Here is a 21,180-nt window from a genome sequence, read left to right on the forward strand (position 1 = left end):
GCTTGAGTTGTTGCGCAACAGAGCCTCCTTAGGTATCAAAAGCCTTTGTTTCCTTGATAACTTTATAAATTTGGGTAGCTTCATCTGTGGTATACACTTTGGTATTAGCTCTATTATCCGTGATTGCCGCAATTGATTCGAACGACATTTTGGTTGCGGTGCAATTGCCGGTTGGTTGCAGTAGGAGTATCAATGAATAGGTACGGGGATTGCACTCAAGATCACTTTTGTTTAATATGTTTGCGCGATACGTGTGCTGCACTAGATTAGTGCCTGCTCACTAGTCATCTAATGTGGTTGTGGCCTGGGACCCAAGGTATCCAGGACTCTAGTGCGCACTACAACAAATACAAATTCTCCAATATCACTTTAAGATCAACTTTTATTAAATTATTCGTGCAAAAGAGTCATGCAATTCGCATAATTATCAGACATGATATGAATCCATAAGCAACAATTTACAACATCTTGTTGTGGTTAATCACACTAAAAATAACATACAAAAAATGATTACAAGGATCAACAAAAACCCAATGCATTTGGGGGCTTGAGTCCCTTCGTCAGGGGTCTGTGAGATAAAGAAAAGATAAGAAAAAAGAAGAAAGGAAACTTGGTTACTCTCAATGCCTGGGAGGACACTGTGATTTCTCTTATCAATATGCCTTAACCTTTCTTACCACTAGATATGGGATCACACGTCTCCTTGTGTATACAGTTTTGCATGTGCATCAATATAACATCTGCACGAGAAAGAGTATCATTTTAGTATCAATCATTAAGATAAAACATGGGTCTCTCATGATTATCTGGCATAAAGATTCCTGTTACCTGTGAAGTATTTGCCGACCGGATCTCTGTAAAAAATATATTAACGCACTCGTTATCAACTTTGTTGCTTATTAAAGAAAAACAAACCTGCATTAAAGCGGGTTGCACTGCTCACCTGTATCGAGCATTTAGTTTGGGAAGCCTGCGTGGGGTGAAAAGAATGCAAAAAATGATGCCGGTACTAAATAAACATGACTCGATATTACGAGCTGAAATTGACATATCATTAAGTTAAGAAGTACCTGCACGGTTCTTCAGCTGTTTGTCAAAGTTTGTAGTGTTCGCGTTCCGCTGTGGGGAAAAGGAGCGCGTTTAGAGTGAGGTGTTTATAATCTGCGGGTGCACGGACTAAATGATGCTCAAAGTACAGAGCTTACCGGTGTTAAGACTGCGTCTCGTCGTGTACGATATCCCGATTTGAATAGGCGGATCGCCGCGAGCGTGTATTAAATAAATCCTTCATTAGTTGTTATTGTCTTCGACGACGGACTTATACAAACATGAGTTTGCGTAGGCGCCATTACTAAGAGGGGAATCTCACCTTCACATCACTAGAGTACCTGCTTATCAATGAGTTTATTTAGAAAATTACTATTTGAATTTATAAAAGGCTATCCAGAAGTGCATCACAAAGAGAGGAGATAAATACTCAACAGCAGGAAACTCATAAAGGCACGGTTCGGTGTTTTAATTGTAAAAACTGTAATAATATCATACTTGGGAACACATTATCGCACCCACGGACAGGGGAGAAAATTCCTCTGAAACATACAACTAGTTGCAATTCCGAACATGTAGTTTACTCAATCAAATGCCCGTGTGGGCTACTGTACGTCGGGAAAACGGACAGGAAACTTAAATTACGATTGTCGGAACACAAGAGCCGGATACGTAACAAAAACAGTACATCACCTTTGGCAAAGCACTTGATGGACGTAGGACACTCCATAGCCCAATTGAGATTCCAAGTAATTGAGCTAGTACCCCAACGACTAGGACAGGACAATGCAAAGATCCTTCTCCAAAGAGAAGACTTCTGGGTACGGAAACTACAAACTTTGACCACATATGGGCTCAATGATAAAATGGACATGATTTGCTTCTTGTAAATAGTTGTGGAATAAGAGCCTCAAAGGACTCCAACCCAGCGTGATATGTATTTGCACTCTATTTAAATTAAAACACACCTTATACATGAGTAGAGTATAACAACACACACAGTATAGTAAAGTATCATTATAGAGACATTAAAATTACACTACACGAGATTGTAAATAGGCAGGATGATTTATGTAAATTAATATTGAAATCAGAGCTGATCGAAAAATTCACTGTATTTCAACTTTCTTTTCGTTGCTTTTTCTCTTTCTTCACTTCTGGATAGCCTTTTATAAATTCAAATAGTAATTTTCTAAATAAACTCATTGATAAGCAGGTACTCTAGTGATGTGAAGGTGAGATTCACCTCTTAGTAATGGCGCCTAAGCAAACTCATGTTTGTATAAGTCCGTCGTCGAAGACAATAACAACTAATGAAGGACTTATTTAATACACGCTTGCGGCGATCCGCTTATTCAAATCGGGATATCGTACACGACGAGACGCAGTCTTAACACCGGTAAGCTCTGTACTTTGAGCATCTTTTAGTCCGTGCACCCACAGATTATAAACACCTCACTCTAAACGCGCTCCTTTTCCCCACAGCTGAACGCGAACACTACAAACTTTGACAAACAGTTCAAGAACCGTGCAGGTACTTCTTAACTTAATGATATGTCAATTTCAGCTCGTAATATCGAGTCGTGTTTATTTAGTACCGGCATCATTTTTTGCATTCTTTTCACCCCACGCAGGCTTCCCAAACTAAATGCTCGATACAGGTGAGTAGTGCAACCCGCTTTAATGCAGGTTTGTTTTTCTTTAATTAGCAACAAAGTTGATAACGAGTGTGTTAATATATTTTTTACAGAGATCCGGTCGGCAAATACTTCACAAGTAACAGGAATCTTTATGCCAGATAATCATGAGAGACCCATGCTTTATCTTAATGATAGATACTAAAATGATACTCTTTCTCGTGCAGATGTTATATTGATGCACATGCAAAACTGTATACACAAGGAGACGTGTGATCCCATATCTAGTGGTAAGAAAGGTTAAGGCATATTAATAAGAGAAATCACAGTGTCCTCCCAGGCATTGAGAGTAACCAAGTTTCGTTTCTTCTTTTTTCTTATCTTTTCTTTATCTCACAGACCCCTGACGAAGGGGCTCAAGCCCCGAAATGCATTGGGTTTTTGTTGATCCTTGTAATCATTTTTTGTATGTTATTTTTAGTGTGATTAACCACAACAAGATGTTGTAAATTGTTGCTTATGGATTCATATCATGTCTGATAATTATGTGAATCGCATGACTCTTTTGCACGAATAATTTGATAAAAGTTGATCTTAAAGTGATATTGGAGAATTTGTATTTGTTGTAGTGCGCACTAGAGTCCTGGATACCTTGGGTCCCAGGCCACAACCACATTAGATGACTACTGAGCAGGCACTAATCTAGTGCAGCACACGTATCGCACAAACATATTTAAACAAAAGTGATCTTGAGTGCAATCCCCGTACCCATTCATTGATTTTCCTGTCTGTAAGCCAAAATTCTGCCTTCCTGCATTCTTCCTTGATTGGTCAGAGTTAACAAGATTAGCCAGGCTACTTTGATGAAGTGATGCATGGCTAACCAGGGGAGAGGCTAACTGCTGGAGAGTGCTGTCCAACACAGGAATGCCAGCGCAGGAGGGAGGGGTTGTAAAGCATGATGCTTCAAAGCGAAAATAGAACCGTCAGGAAATGCCAGGCCTACCCACCCTCATTCCCTCTTACCCAGCTAGATAACAGGCTTAAGGAATTAATCTGCAGCTTTTAGGGGGACGAGAGCTATGGAAATGAGCCACACTGGATATTGGTTTAGCTAGCTCTTGCTCCTCTACTGTCATTTCAGCCATCATGAATTTTGGAGGAATGGTGCTTTCCGGGAAAAGAATATGCCACACTTTGGAAGAAGTTGCTATGTTCTGGAGTGTTGCCTTGCACCTCATTAGACAGGGGTGCACTCCTGCTTGACTCCAGAAACACTGAATACATATGTGAGAGGTGCAGAACCTCCCGGATCTACTGCTTGAAACTTAGAGTAGAAAAAGGATTGTCATGCTGGAAACCTGATTTGCACAACCAGGCCCTGCTTTCTGACTGCCTGTGCCTGCTGCACTCTCTGGAACTACAGCCGTGTGATGTACCTCGTTTCAAAAGTATTAAAGAGTGGACTACCTGCATCACCACCAAGAGTCACCTGCCTGGAGTGTGTCCAGTTGACTTTTCAGGGATTTGTCCAGGTGCATTTTGGGAAATGTGCTACCAACCTTCCAAGACCACTTAGGAGCTTCCAGACCCTTGAATTGTGTTTTGACGCTTTGGACCCTCAAGAAGAACTTCAGAAAGAAGTTTCTGAGTTTGAAGCACCTTTGGAAAAAAGCTCCATAAGGTGATGACTCAACTGCAAGACCCAAGCCAGCCACCTTCTATTGTGACCCACCCAGATTCCAGGTATGTCCCGCTGAAGAGCTCCAGCGGTCTGACTTCCAAAGTTTGACCGGGAGCTCCCTGAAAGTCAAGCAGGTGAACCCTCTCCAAACCCGGACTGGTGAAGAGCATCGAGGGATCTCAGAAGAAAAAGCTCTAGATAATTCAGAACGTAAAAATGTTAACGGTGCCCTCCGCATTGTGTAGCTGCATGGGACTCTATCATGGTCACCCTCAACCTTTGACTTTGGCAGGGTCAAGTGCAACCAGTTGAATAGATTAGCGTGATAGGCTTTTAAGCACTATAAATTGGTAATTCTTTAAAAAAAATCATATCTCCGGTTCCCTACATTATATTTTCTTCATTTTGGTGTCATTTTAAGGATACATTTTTTTCCTGTGTTTATAAATTGTGTGACATTTTTATTGTGTATTGTGTCTTAATTATTTATTGAGTTGGTGTTTTTAAATGCTTTAAATATCTGTCTCCTAAGTTAAGCCTACCTGCTTACAGCCAAGCTATCAAGGGTAGAGCATGGGAATAGATTATGGAGACCTGTACTGTTTTATCGCACTTCTTCTATTATGAACACTCTAAATAACAGAAGTTATTATAACTTCACTTACTACACTCAATTTATTGAACAAGAAAGAAACCTGACTTGCCCTTGCTTGATGTAAGTTAGTGGCCTGCTTAATATATGTCAGTTGCAAGTGATTAACTCAGTAAGCCATCTTGATGGCAGTTTTAAAAGTTGGAAGTTAAAACGAGTGGTAATGCTGCTTCTTGTTATTCATTTATATAAGTTTGTATTAAAAGATTTAACAAGTCAGTGGGCCAGATTCACAGAACTAACTTAAGACAAAATCCTAAAATTACTACCATTTTGGTATTCACAGAAGGCACTTACTCATTTTGGTATTCACAGAAGGCACTTATTCATTGATGAGTAGGTGCCTTCTGTGAATACCAAATTGAGTAAGTGCCATCTGTGAATACCAAAATGGTAGTAAGTTTAGGATTTTGTCTTAAGTTAGTTCTGTGAATCGGGCCTAGTGTTGCTATTTAGTTGTATGTTTTTCCTTTTGTTTGGAAATCATTTTTGACTACAACTACAAAACTGTTTATTGATCATGCAGAGGCATTCAGTATTTGTGGATATCAATTTAGCTTTCAGGATATACAAATACATTTTTTCTACCAAACAGTAGGGGTTGACATGAGAGCATGAGAGCCTAGTACTAAGTACTTAGCTCCATTATTTTTATTTATAAAGTTAAATAGTTAAGTAATTAAATTATTGCACAGCTCTCGTATCTTTGTTTTACCATTTAAAGTATATCTCTTTAATTTACACATGAATAGGATAACCTTTGAAGTTAATTTTTTTGCTTTTACTCTTTGCTTCCTGGGAGGCATCAATTCTGCAACCTCTTTTGATTGACCCCTTCGACATTTCAGTATTTTTATTTTTCCCATTCCATCCAAGATAACTGCGTTAATACTTTATTTTGTTGCATTTTCCCCTCTACCAATAGGCTTGGATCATATTTATCAATCTTTCACGCAGCGCAAGGCAGGCAGGACTGCCATATTTAACATTATATGGCACATTCCTCTTCTTTCCTGGTGTTGGTGCAATGCAGGCGCCCTTAAACTGTATGGTTAATTGGGGGCGCCCCCAATTAACCATTTAGTCATTTCCATTATCCGCCCAGCGGAGGGCTGCACGCAATATGCAATACGAAGAAATAGCCAGATCCACAGAGGCCAGGGCTGACACCCTGGCTTTTGATGAAGGAGAGACCGCTCGCATCTATGCATTAATCAACGAAGACATAGCGACAAACACATCCAATCGTACCAATGAACAGTGTATTAGTCAACTAATGTATTTATCTAAACGAGAAATTAATCAAAAACTCCATGCCAGTACGCTGTTGAAATACCATCGCTCCATGCGGATTCCCAGAGGGTTACGGCTGGCGTTGAAACCATCACTCTGTAAGATTTCGAAAGCCTTCCAAGAAAAATAACGCTATTTTGAACAAGTGTAGCCTCAACCTAATTTTGCTCATTGTCCAAGAATTTTCAAACATCATCATTGAACTCAATAAGGAAATCAAAAGAAGTAGAGGCCGAACTAACAAAAATGATCACTACTGAGGAGTTAACGCAAATCCTGGAGGAGACCAAAACACAAATAGAGAAGCACTCCAAAGAAATAAATGACCGGAAAATTAGGAAATTTAAAAGAGACACACAGGATTATAAACTAGGGGAGGTATACACGTGGGCAGACGTGTATGCCCAAAGGAGACGTAACAAACCTTTTAATCCCCAAACGGATACATCCTCCTCAGAAAGTGACACATCTAATCGACCACCTAGGAGAGAAGGACAACCACGAACCCAGGAGACCGCACAGACAACTGACAACAACACAACTGAACCACCAACTGCGGTTCCTTTTTTAGTGGAAGGCCAAGACAACCAAGACGAACCAGGAGGGGCCTCAGGAAGAACAACAGAAAAATAACCCCTACAATCCAATACGAGAGGCTCGAAGAAGACCAAAAAGAGAAACACCTAATCATCAACATCTCTGACACTATCATGAACCCACATGAGATCAAATTACTATCCAGAGGTACATCGTTCATACCCACTACCAAGACCAACCACTTGGAACTTCAAATAAGTACCTACAAACTCATAAGGAAACTTAAGTTGAGACATTTTTTTGACCATATCGCTCCACCTACTAGTAACAGGACCGACCAACTCATGGGATTAAGACCACCCAGCACATTTGAGGCTCCCATGAGCCATAAAAGCATCGACCTCTTTGAGACACTGATAAAACAGGACATATCCAAATTCAACTATAACAAACTAACCAATAGAAACATGACACAGAAAGATTTTGACACACTGCGCAGGATTTCACAGAATACCGACATTAAGTGCGTTAAAGCTGATAAGGGAGGCGCACTAGTTGTGATGAACTCCAGCATGTACAAATCGAAGATGGACGAACATTTCAATGACGAACTATTATACCTGAAATTGCCCAATAACCCCACCAACCAATTCAAAGAGGAACTGGTTCAAATCATCAATAAAGCACATGAGAAGACAATTATTGATGACCGGACTAAGAAATATTTGATAAAAACATTTCCCAGAAGTCCGACCATAACTATGATCCCTAAGATCCATAAGAATCTAATGGACCCTCCTTGCAGACCCATCGTCTCAACAAAAGGTTCCCTCCATGAACCAGTGGGGAAATTCATAGATCGGTATCTCCAACCGATAGTGAAGAACATGAGAAGTTATATCCAGGACACCACGGACTTTTTAACGAAATTGGCACAAATCAAAGTGGGCATCGGCCAGCAATTAGTTTTATGTACAGCAGATGTACGGTCATTATACACATCCATCCCCCATGACGGAGGGATAGAAGCAATTGAGAAGGCCATCCTTGAAAGTATGTATGTATGTATGTATTGTATGTATTGGCATTTATATAGCGCACTACTTACCCGTAGGGTCCCAAGGCGCTTCGACCGCTGCGAAACCCTTCCTGGCTTCCCTGAGAGATGGTCCCTTAATGGGTATCTCCAGGGTGAGACCAGGCATCCCCGGCGGTCTGGTGGGGCCGTTAGTGAAGATGAGGCAAGCTAATGCCCAGAGTTGCCGAGTGTGATCGCTGATCAGAGTGGGCACCGAGGCGAGAGAATTATCGAGTCCGCTGACCCTGGTCCAGAAACCTGCCGCGCCGGGAATCGAACCCTGGTCCCGGGCCGTCCTCTGCTCTCGGGTCTGCCGCATCTAACCAGTGAGCCACACTACTTCACTACTTCAAAGTGACATAGAGAAAGAAATGCAGGTATTCCTAATGGAGTTAATAATCTTTACGCTATATCATAGCTACTTTCGACAAGAGGACACCTGGTACTTGCAACGGTCCGGAACCTCGATGGGCAACTGTGCCGCACCGACCTATGCAAACATTTACATGAAGCACTTTGAAGAGGAAAATATCTACAACAACCCGAACTGGACGAATAACCTTGAAATGTACGCAAGGTACATAGATGACGTCTTCATCATCTGGAAAAACACGGAGGAATCTTTAATACAAGCATTAACAACCCTCAACTTGGCAAATGACAGAATACAATTCACGTGGGAAACTAACCAAAGAACCATAACCTTTTTGGATGTGAAAATCACAACCACAGAAACTGGCTTTGATACTGACCTATTCCGCAAGCCTACAGACAGAAACAATACACTGTTATACACTAGTTTCCACCAAGGATCCCTTAAGCGACACTTACCAACATCACAGATGTTACGAGTAAAAAGGATCATCTCTAACCCTCCAGTAGTTGAGATACGCTTGAACGAGATGGGCAAACGATTCCAGGACAGAGGTTACCCGGAAGAAATCATAAAGGAAGCCACACAAAGAGCTCGGGATACCCCAAGAGAAAAACTACTATCCAGAACCACCAAGAAGCAAGAAGACAGAATGGTCGTAGTATCAAGATTTTCTACACTCAGCACAGCTTACAGAAAGACCATTCTAAAACACTGGCCAATCTTGGCTGTCGAACAAGACTTTGGAAACACATTCAAAAATCCTCCCATCTTCGCTTACACCCGCAGTGCGAACATAAAGGAAATCCTCAACAACGACACAACTATCAAACATCATTACAAAGGGACCCAACCATGCATGAACTGTGGCAATTGCAATTGTATCATCAAAGGCTCATCCATAAACCATCCTATGAAAGGAAATGAAATCAGATTGAAAGTCAACGCCACATGTGATACGCAGAATGTCATTTACCTAATTAAGTGCCGGTGTGGCAGAATATACGTTGGCAAAACCGAGAGGAAAATAAAGATTCGTATCAACGAACATAAGTCAAACATAAGAACAAACAACGCAAGATCCAATGTAGCAGTACATTTCACAGAGTCCAGACACAACGTGTCGCAACTCAAGTTTCTGGTACTTGAAGTTGTTGAGAAACGAGAGGGCATAGACAATCAGAAAGAACTTCTAAAACGAGAGATGACATGGATTTATAAATTACAATCTATGAAACCTATGGGACTGAATGACCGTTTGGAATACTCATGTTATTTATAAAACACCTTTCGGTGTTATATGCCGTTTACAGACTGTCCTGCAGTACGACTGGTTATCCGCTTTGTGGTATAATCATTGAACCCAGCATTTATTATTTTTCATATGATCCGTCATGTTTACTTATATTTTCAAATGTTCTCCAATAACTGGTTTAAAATAATGTTTGTTAATTGATCACATTGCCAGCTAGGCGTTCTTGAACCCGCACTACACACCGTGCACGCTACCTCGTAGAACTTACTCACTCAATATGACCGCCACCCGCAGTCCACTTTCTATATTTACGCACCACCGAGCAATCCCCACTCACTTCCTGGTCCGTTAGGAGTAGGAACGTTGGAGCAGATCACCCGCACTGAACGGAGCACACCGACACCCCGTAAGTACCTCGCCACGAACCTTGCGCCGAACAACATAGGTGCTTCATGCACACATTAGAATAATATCAATATACCGATTACTAAAACGCACTCGTACCTATTTCTTACAGAAGCCGCGCTATACCGGTTACACGTAAGTCTCCAATACCCCGGTTCATCACGACTCACTATCCATGCCCATAGAGCACACCCTACCCGCATGCCGCACCCGCTTTAAATGAGCACGCCGATTTGGTATTTAACGAGCATGAACCCTTCCGCCTCGCTATTTTTCCACACATGAAGTTAAACCTGCCTGAACCACCTAGTTAACTCGGCAAACCAACCACACCACCTACCCTTCCCGCATGTTACGATTATCACCACATTAAACAAGATCCTTATACCCCGCTATGTTTTACTGTTGTTTTCAGAAGCTCCCAGATGAAGGGTACACCACCCGAAATGCATTGGAGCCATTTCAAAAGTGTATGATATACGTGAAACCATGAAACCTACTGTCATGAAAATAATGACGACAAATGATTAAAAACATTTCAACAATTTAATGATTGGAAGCTTATTCAAGCACCCACGGTGTGCACAGAAGACAGGGATGTCCCCAAGTTACATGGGAACACAGTGACCATTTGCCCTTAAACTGTAGGCAGGATTGTTTGTGTGCAGGAAGGGACACCTTCCCAGACAAAAACAACATTCAGAGGCATTTTCCTCTTTCTACGTGTGCTGCAGAAAGCAGCATACATAAGAAAAGATATTTCTCCGAGTTACACCTCACCTGGGGAAGTGTACAATTTTGACGGATTCCCAAGTCTAACACTAATGGTAGTTCTGGGAGTGCGTCAAAGTCCATGGTTGAAGAGTGGGAATGCTTCACCCATGGAACGCCTCCCTCGGGCAGAGTAACGCTAGACAGTAATTTGTGCTGCGTTGCATTACTAAATTTATCAAGCCGTGCAGGGCCACACAGGGTGGCCTTGTGTGGCTTGATTAATATCATTTAGGTTTTGCGTCGCCCTTGTGCCCCTTCAATGGTGCAAGGATAACATAAATCCTTGATAAATATGGGCCTTGGTGTCTACACTTACGAGAACGTGTGAAAGTGTGAACTTCAGGTTGTTGGAACACAGCCAGCCTCGCTTAGACTGTGGAAAAATAGAATAACGTAAGGAAAATAGATAGGAGGAACATGGATTATCAAGTTGACCTTTTCCCTTCTATTTTGACATGACTCTACCAGAAGTTTATTTCCAGAACTTCCTTGAAGAAGTGGAGGCAGTGCAGATTGTTGAATAATGCATAATCTAGGTGTGTCCCACTTAGAGATGGCTCATCGCACACTGATGTAGTAAGCATGGCTATACAGTTGCATTACTATTGTGCACAGCTAAGGAATTTGTCTACTGTAATTTACTAAATTGCAGAGGATTGCCAATAGGGCTTGGAACAAGGTGACTTTTCAGTGGCAATTGTATACCCATCCAACTCTTGACTTAAAATTGTGGGTCATATAAAGTCTTTCAGAGGGTGATTCCATTAAGGTGAATAGAACATTTGTCAAGGTTGTAGCATGTTGAATTACTAATTTACTTCTTGTACACAGACCCTATAGGATGTTGTCTCAATGACTGAATGATGTCATCAATGATGGCATCAATTATTTTATCTGACATATCAGTGGTGTCATCAGTGATGTCATCAATGATGTCATTCTGGATGTCATGAGCACTTTCACCTTTGTTTTTGTCAATTAATTTCTAGGTTTTCTTTGATGTAAGCTAAGATCTTATTACCATGCCTAATTGTACATTACACTTTTCTTTTTCTGCTGATTTTCTTGTTTTAAACAAAATGTAAGTTAAGATCTTATTATCCTAGTGAACTATAGGGTCACTTAAATCTTTGTCTTTTCAGTTCATTTTTGGTTAGCTCTACCGAAGGATTCGGCGAAGAGTCTGGGCTCTATCCTTTGCACATGCACAATGGAGGAGTTGGCTGCAAGACCTGGATAGAGGACCCCCCCCGCATGGTCAACCCCAGGCGGTGCATGATCTTCAGCTGTGCACAGCCGGGTGTTAGCTGCTGTGCCTACGCCCAACTCCCACAGATACCCATTCCCCTGCAGACTCCCAGCCTACATCTTGCTCTTTTTTAGATACTGAGGCACTCTTGCAGTGCCTGCTGCTCAAGAGTCACTGTGGTACTGCAGTGGCGTCCCAGCTTTCTCAAGCTTGCACAGTACCAAGGTATCAAATGGGTGATGCTTGAGCGTTGGATACCCTGGGATGACTGCATTGGGTCCAAAGGGAATACCGCAGTAATGGGGCATAATTGTTTTTAGCAGGGGGTAACTCTTGGCCCACCCACATGCACCTGAGGGTTAGTGAATCCTCCTCCCCTTATACTACTTTTGTAAATGTTTTTCGAATCCTGTAATGGAGGACACAACATTTTCTTCTGAGTTGCGCCAGCAAATCAGATTGCATGGTGCTGCAGGACCAGGGCCAGAAACAGTTCAGCGGCACTGAAATGATCGACAGGAAAGTGTTTCCTCAGAGAGCCCTACATTTTTTATTTTTGATACTGCTGGACTTCCATGGTACAAACCTTTCTGATGTATCTATTTTCTAATGCCTCACTGTAGGAAGTTGGCTCTGTATATACTATACCAAAATTAGGTATAGTTTGCACAGAGTCCAGTGGAAACCCAAAGGTAGGCAGAGGTAAAAGTAGATAGCACCTTACCCTCTATTTGTGGTAGTGTGCTGAGCAGTAAGGTTATCAGAGGGTAGTGTTTTAAGCATTTGTTGTTCACACCCAGGCAAGAAATGATGTCACACACTCAAAGACTGAACTCGTTCTAATGTGTTTGTTTCAAAAATATTATTTCGTTATTTTATTTCTAGAATCAATCCAAGTCTGGTGCAGGTAAGTGAAATAATACTTTGCGAAATCCTATGCAGTGATTTACATTTGAATGCAGGTTCAAATGCAGTTGGTTGAATTACTGGTAAGTCAACAGTTTGAAATTACTTTTTAGTTACTTTACATATTAGTGTGCACATTACGTTTTAGATTACTTCTCAAGTTACATTTGCTAATCATTGTGATATGCCTAGATTTCACACTGAAACATTTCTTAGACAAAAGGTAAGTAATTCACTTTGAGTACATTTACAGTCTTTTAGTGTTTCATACAACCCAACTCTGCACTCCTATGGAAGGAAATAAAGTTAACGGTTTGCAAGTAAATACTTATTTGTGGGAGTTGGTACCATTTGTGGGAGTTAGAGTTGAGTGTGCAGAGTGCTGAGGCCCAATGGCATCCAATGAGGGATAGGGGGACTCTAGTGGGTGGCTGCTCACGAGCAGTCCCCAAGGTTGTAGGAGCAAAGCTCCTGGTGTTAGGCTCAGTGCTAAGGAGGATCAGAGTTAGCACCCAAAGTACACCTGCAGAAGGGCACCTGGGTGCAGGGTGCTGTTTTGGCGTTGGGCGCCCTGTTGATTTCAATGGGGATTCTCTAGCTGCAGCAAAGACTGCAGGCTCGTGAATGAATATCTGAAGGTGACCACTGGTTAAAGAGGTAAGCTTGGATGCCTGGGGATGCTGGGACACCGTCGGTTGGGCCACTCAAGGCTGTGAAACTTCGGGTACAGGGGTTTCTTTAGGCATTGGGTTTTCTTACCAGCTCTGGTCGCGGTCAGGGGGATCCTCCAGAAAGGGGCTTCAGGCATCGATGGGAGATTCGAGGCAGGTCCGATATCACCAGATCTCAGTCCAGGATCACCAGGGAGACCCCCTCATGGTGTTGGGCCACTCAAACAAGGGCCATGGGTTCCGGGTGCAGAGTGGTGTAGACTCGCTGATTTGGGCAGAACCAGAGTCTTTGGGTGAGCAAATCAGGTGCTCACAGGAGACAAAGTCTTGGTTCTGGAAGGCAGGGCGGGTTCTTCAGGCTCTTGATGGTTGCTGGCTGCAGGACACACCGGGATTTCGCTGGAGCAGGTTCGAGTCATGGAAGGCCGGAAGGGCTGGGGCCAAGTCAGTGGGCGTCCTCCGCTTCTTAGTTCAGCACAGCTTCTTTGGTCCTTCTTCTTTTCTTCTGATCGGTTCTTGTCTGAGGAGGCAAGGTAGGTGAAGGTCAGAACTAATGGGTCCCTTCCTTGGGGTGGGTACATTCCCTATTATGCCACCCTCCAGTGGGAGGGGCGCATATGCCTCTCTCTGGTTGGCTGGGTTCCCCCATATGCAAGATAGTGGGGACCGAGAGTTCTTCTTAACTTCGCCTCCCCCACCTGAGTGGTGGGAATGGCAAAGGTGGACACATCACCAATCCTCAGTTGGTTTTCCTGCTGATTCTCTGCACAAAGGGGGGACAGAACTGGTGGGGCCGATTGCTGGAAGCAGCAAATGGCTGGGATAGTTCACAAAGGAGGCAACCATTTGAAGCTTCCCCTTCATGGACCCTGCCCATCCTGGGGGAGGACGCTTGGCACCTCGGCCCAGGATGTGCATTGTTTCAGACTCCTGAGTGCGGCAGACTCTCGACCCAGGGGTCCAGAAACATGTCTGTTGGTGGCAGCTGGTGAGCAGCCACTCAGCCAGGACACTAGAGTTAGGTCATTTTTCAGGGGACATCTCCAACATGGCCTCTGATTGCATTTTTCATTAAATTCTACACTGGTATCAGTGTGGGTTTATTGTGCTGAGAGGTTTGATCCCAAACTACCCAGTTTTCATTAAAGCCATTATTGTGATATAGAGTTCGTAATGACAAACTCCCAGTACCATAATCTCATTGCTGCACTTATAATGTCTAAGAATTGGTTTAGACTGTTAAGGGGTACAGGGCTCATACACATGTGCCCTCACCACTGGTATAGTGCACCCAGCTATTGGGGAGGATGACCTATGCCAGGGCACTTGGTTGTAGGCATTGCACACAGGGATGTGTGCCAATTTGACTCTTCGATTTGTTATGCACCAAAACACTAGCCCACAATGGCAGTGTGTGTGTAAAGGTACAGGGCCTCCAAGGGTGGCACAAAAAGTGCTGCAGCCCTTAGAGGCCTTACCTGGCCACAGTGCCTTTAGTACCTATGTTACTATTTACAATGGACTGGCATGTGGTGAAAGAGTTCCAAATAGGTTTTGTCTTAATGCAGTTTATGGAAAGAACATATGTAAATGTAAATGTACATGTATTTATATAGCGCAAATCACCGACCCGGTGTCTAAGCGCTTGCTTAGGGAACCCGTGGGCGATGGGGATCAGCCCAGGTGCTTGAAAAATGTCCTTCTGGTGATCTGCGGCCATCGTGTCCCACAGCGGGGAGACGACACCGCAGACGGTGTCCGAAATCTTGAGACCTGCGGCGGGGTCAAGGGGTGTTGCGAGGTCCCTGTAGGCTCACCTCCTGACCTTGAGCCCTCTGGAAACCGGCTCATCCCCGCTGCTTGGAGGGGCTGGCTGATTCACTCCTGCATCTATCTTGAGGGCGGGCCTGCATGCCTGGACTGATCGGTAGCCCTGCTCTGCCAAAGTGGGCAGATGCTTTGCCCTTTCCAGCAGGGGCTGTGCTGGGTCCCTGGCCTGGAGGGACCGCCCACCCTGAGGCTGTCTTATGCAGAGCGGGAGTCTGGGCTCTCAGTCGGGATGGCATATGCAGCTTTGGGATTGTGCCAGACTTGCTGTGCTACTGACACAGCACCGGCCTTGACACCACTCTACTACTATTTGCGGGCCTCTGCTGCAACACCTTTTGGCCTGCCGACGTGGGCGTGGGTCACCCTCTACTGCCACCAAGAGGTGTGAGCCCCTGTCTGCCTACCTTCTTCACCCTTCACTCCCATCTCCTTGGGGGCTACCGCCATACCTACCTCACGGGAGGCTTTCTGGAGGGATCGGATGAAGCAGATGCAGCAACTGAGGCCTGAGCATCACTGGTGAATTGACCCCCAGCCTCCTGACCCAGACATATCTAACAAAGACCTACCGTTGTGGCTGCGAAGTTTATCTGCTCGGTCAGAAAGGACTTCTGTGCTGGGCCTATGGCAACATTTGAAAAGGCGACTGTCTCCACTTCTTGACCCTGAAACATCCAGAGAACCGGAGGGGTTCATAATAGCTACACCCACATCTTATGAGGTAAGTTGCAATTGGCTTTGAATCTGCGCAGTCGGGGTGTGTTACCCACCCCTTCCTCTAGACAGCCGCCTGCCCCCTTTGCATCTAGTCAGATGGTCTCTGGCCTCAACTACCTATCACACCTGGAGATCCGTGACTGGTAGAGGTGCATTGTGATTCTCTGGTGACACCTTTGGGGCGAGGGGTGATAGGCTGTGGGGTCACGCAGATGGCTATCTATCCCCTCTCAAACACTGCATAGTTCCACTGCATGCAATCTGGCTCTCAATCAGGCCTTGATACGGCTCAGATTGGCTGCCAGCTGTGATCGCTGAGACCCTTGACTGCGGGGGCACATGGCAACCTTCCAATTACAAAACCAAAGGGGGATGTTGTATGGGGTGTTGAACATTGCAAGCACTCACACCCAGTCAACTGATCTGGGTTTAATCCATCATCATTCTTTAGCTCACTCCGCCGCCCCAGTTCAGACATGGCCATATGCAAATCAATCTGACCCTGTGCCTCATGGGAACAGTCCAGCCCGAACTGCCAAGCCATGTCTTCCCTGGACCGGAACTGGACCGGTTTCTGGCTAATCAGCTGTCATCAGCCAGGCTAGCTTGAATCCATTGCAAAGTGAGCAAGGGGCCCACGTCTGGGCATAACCTGCCAACTTAGGGCGAACAAAGCAAAACCCAAGGGGTTGATGGAGAGAGTGTTGAACATTGCAGACACTCACCACCAGTAAACTGATATGTGTTTAATCCATCATCATTCTTTAGCTCACTCCACCACCCCAGCTCAGACCTGGCCATAAGCAAATCAGTCTGACCCTGTGCCTCATGTGATCAGTCCAGCCCAAACTGCCAAGCCATGTCTTCCCTGGACCGGAAACAAGCATCCTGGGACCGGTTTCTGGCTCATCAGCCAGGCTAGCTTGAATCCAGTGACAAAGTGAGCAAGAGACCCCTGCCAACTTAGGCCGAACAAAGCAAAACCAAAGGGGATAATGGACGGACAGTTGAACATTGCAAGCACTCACCCCCAGTCAACTGATCTGGGTTTAATCCATCATCATTCTTTACCTCACTCCACCACCCCAGTTCGGACATGGCCATATGCAAATCAGTCTGACATCTTGGTATCTTCCCTAACTAAGACTGCTGGAGTTGCAATTCTATGCAAAGCAGGATAACATCTTAGGGGTTCGCAGGTAGTAAGGGATAGCGAGGGTAGGTTTTTAAAAATTCTGATTCAACACAACACTCGACCACTCAAATTTCTCAACGTATATGCCCCTAATCAAGTACAAGATCTTTTCCTTAAAAACAGATCTCACGGGATGGGGACAGACTAAACTTGGTGGGGGATTTAAACCTGGCTTGGGAGCCGGACCTAGACCGCAGTTCTACATCATTCCAGGGTGTAGAGTGAGATGTGATGTGTGCTGTCCGCAACACTGAAGAGAGCCATCACAGACCTGGACCTTTTTGATGCATGGCAGTGTCAATCACAAGATGCACTGGATTTTTCTTATTACTCTTATGTACACCGCTCATAATCCCGCACTGATTACTTATCTTTTTTCTCACTCTCTCATACAGCATGTAATATATACTCTTATCTCTAACAGTGCCATCTTTGACCATGCGCATATGGAAGTGCTTCTACAGGCCCATACAAACCCAGCGCGACCCCCATTTTGTTAATGATTGTCCTTCTATATCTTACGTGATCCGGTCGATGTGGCTGAAATACGGCAGGAGATTTTGGCTTACTTTACCTCCAATTACCTCACTGAAACTCTGCACTCTGTACTATGAGACACTTTCAAGACGACTATATGGGGAGCATTACTTCAATTGCGATAGCACACACTCGGAAACCACGACTAATCAAGAAAGGCCTTACCACTGACATAAAAGCACTCAATAGGCTGGACCACCTGGCCCCCTCCAGAAACCATAAAAGATGACTAGCAATGCCCCGCGGCCAGCTGAGGGTGCACCAGACAAACAAGGCGGAACGGACACTTTTGGCACTGACGCAGAAATATTATGAGGGAGGCGATAAGGTGGGATCATTCCTCGCCCGTCGTCTACGCCGGCGAGTAGCAAAAGCACATATTGCAAAGGTTAAAAGTGTAGAGGTTGCCTGGTCTTATCAGAATGCGACAAACAACAAGCATTCTACACTTGCTATACAGCTCTATATGGAAAGGACCCCCTCTCCGGCGTAATTAACTCTTTTCTCTCAGCCTGCCCATGGAACACCCTTGATAAACAGCACTCACAGCTCTTTGAAGCACCAACTACGCTTCCAGAACTTCAATGGACACTAAAGGATCTGCCAATTTGTAAACCTTCAGGGTCCAGGCTGTAGCCTGTTTTTTTTCTATCGTATGTTTCTGCCCCAAACACAGGATCATCCATTGCAACTCTACAACTCTTTTTCTGATGGCACAGGCCTCACCCCCACAATGTCTATGGTGGAGGTGATCCAGCTGTAATTTCACGGTAATTTCTCAATGCAAAACCTAATTTACCTCTATTTTACAACTGAAAAGGTGTTGGGCCCTTGACACAGTGTATTACCTTCAGGAGACTTTACATAAACATGAAAAATCAAAGTACAAATAATATTTAAGCCAATAAAGAGAGTTGGTAAGTATTTTTAAAGGGTTTTCTTTTCTAGTCAAAAGTTACGTTTCTCTGACCCTTTATTCATTAGTTAATTCAATCAGGTTACAGAATTTGGAAAACAGGAAAATTAGTATTAATACAAAGCATAGTATAGGTTGCATACAAAGCATTCCATAAAGAAAGGGAATGAGCCATCAAATGTCAATCAGAATTCTTTAAAAAGTTCAGGAAAATATAATATGAGTGAGTTTTTGCAAGGTTATTCAATAATTAATAATTGGGAAAAATCTCCCATAAAGAGAAATAAATGCATCCGACAAATAAATCTTTTAAAAACGAATTAATTAGTCAAAGCATAAACTTAGGGGCAGATTTACAAGCCCCTTGCGACACTTTTACGCCTCCGTTGTGTCACTATTGTGACGTAGCGGCGGCGTAAACCATGCGCCACATTGCGTCTTATTTACAACGTGACGCATCTAGGCAGATGCGTCACGTTGTAAAGCACTGCACCACATGACACCTGCGTCAGGTTTCATGTGGGTGTTCCGTCGCAGTGTGGGAATTCCCTCGGAGGAAAGCCTCGGAAAAGTGACGCAGTGAAATCTACAAGATTTCACTCAGTCTCTTTTCCGACGCTGCTGCGCCAAAACCTTGTGCCGCAGGCGTAAGGCGTGATGCAGCTTGTTGGAGATACGGCAGGTTGGAAAACTGCTGGAGTTGCATTGTGCCCGCGACACGGCTCTCGCACTCTACCAAACTTATGCCGGCAGATACGTCATGCATCTGCTTATCCGTGCTCCACGGCATGACACATTGTAAATGCAACGCATCCATGGTGGCGCCCAACATAGTTTTGCAAGAAGCATCTTTCTTGGCGCATCCCTGCTGATTTGCAGCGATGCGCCAATAGTTGTAAAACTGCCCCTTAGAGTTTTAGCATCTAAACTTGTTCTATCCAACTTCAATTTCTGCCCTGGTCTGATCAATCTGAGAGAGGCTGCTTCACAAGGAGCGAGACAGACCACCATTCACAAAATCCACAGAGGATTGTGATCTACCTTGCCAAAAATATGACTTGCAAGGACTTCTCTGAAAAAATATGAGCAAGAACCCCCACCTCCCTCTGTCTCTCCTCGGACGCAATCTCCTCCCAGGCTGCACCCGCGACGTTCACGTACCTAACCCATATGATGTCCGATCTCATCTGCTTCTTCTCCTCTCCTCCCTCTCAGACAGAGGCCCCCTGAGGCTCAAGGCTTAAAAAGCGAGCAAACACACCCCATAAGAGGTCATTATTTATACTCTAATTCTTGGCTGACTATTCTAATAATGTTGCAGTTTTCAGTAAAGCTTGTACTGTGATTGGTTAGCATAGATGACTAGATGGTCTCACTCATTGGCAAATCCAACCCATACCAGTTTTAACAAAGGAAGTGTTAATGCTTAATAAAGTCTAATGATTCACCAGCAATAATTATACAAATGTGTAACATTAAGGCAAAACCATGTATCAGTCCATTTCCTCTTTCCTTTCACATCGCATGCAGGAAGGATACTTTTAACAAACACTGGTGCATTGGCACAATAACAAGAATGTACAGTTCACTATAGCCTTGACTCCTTTCTGTCTTTACTTGAGGCACTTGGCAGCCCTGAGCATGCGTCAAAATTCTCAGCCATGACGGATTCTTAGGAAGCCATTTAATGGTGGGCCCATTAACAAAAACAAACATAAAAAGAGTATTAATTTTATGTAAATAAACCAATTATGTTTTACATTCCCCCTACTAGTACCCTGTATTAATAATTATCTAGAAAAAGCTATTAGTTTATATCAGCTTTTCTATTAAATTCTATTCTATAATCAAACTCCTGATTGATTGATTATTATTTGTGCACAACATGCAAAAATGTGCAATGTACAACATAGCATAATCATGCACCAGTGCAAATTTTCAAAGCGCACACAGTTAATACATACTCATAGCAACATGCTCTAATGTTTTAGATAGCTTTTCACGCAAAATGCGTTTTGCCCCGCGTGTAATGTTGGTGCATGGTTAATTAATACACATTATAAGAAGATGTGTTATGAACTGAATATGCATTGTCTAAATATGCATCAAAACCAAAGTCTCTTAAGGCAGGATTAGCGAGTGTAGATTACAAGGAAAATGTACTAGGAAGAAAGAACACATTCCATGATTATCTTCAAAGCTAAAAAGGCCACTGAAATCACGAGTTTTCTCTACACTGCAAAAACACATGTTAATTCAGCACACGTATTTCAGACTGAATAGGCCTCTTTTCATGTTTCAAGTGCCATGTGTTTTCCGCTTGCACCAAAATCTGTGTCATTTTAAATGCAATCTGTCTGAAGCAAAAAATAAAGCAATGTCTGACCCCAGATGAAATCTGAGCTGCATCAGAGGTCATCCTCA

Source organism: Lissotriton vulgaris, chromosome 2_1, assembly GCF_964263255.1.
Source record: "Lissotriton vulgaris chromosome 2_1, aLisVul1.2, whole genome shotgun sequence".
NCBI lineage: Eukaryota > Metazoa > Chordata > Amphibia > Caudata > Salamandridae > Lissotriton > Lissotriton vulgaris.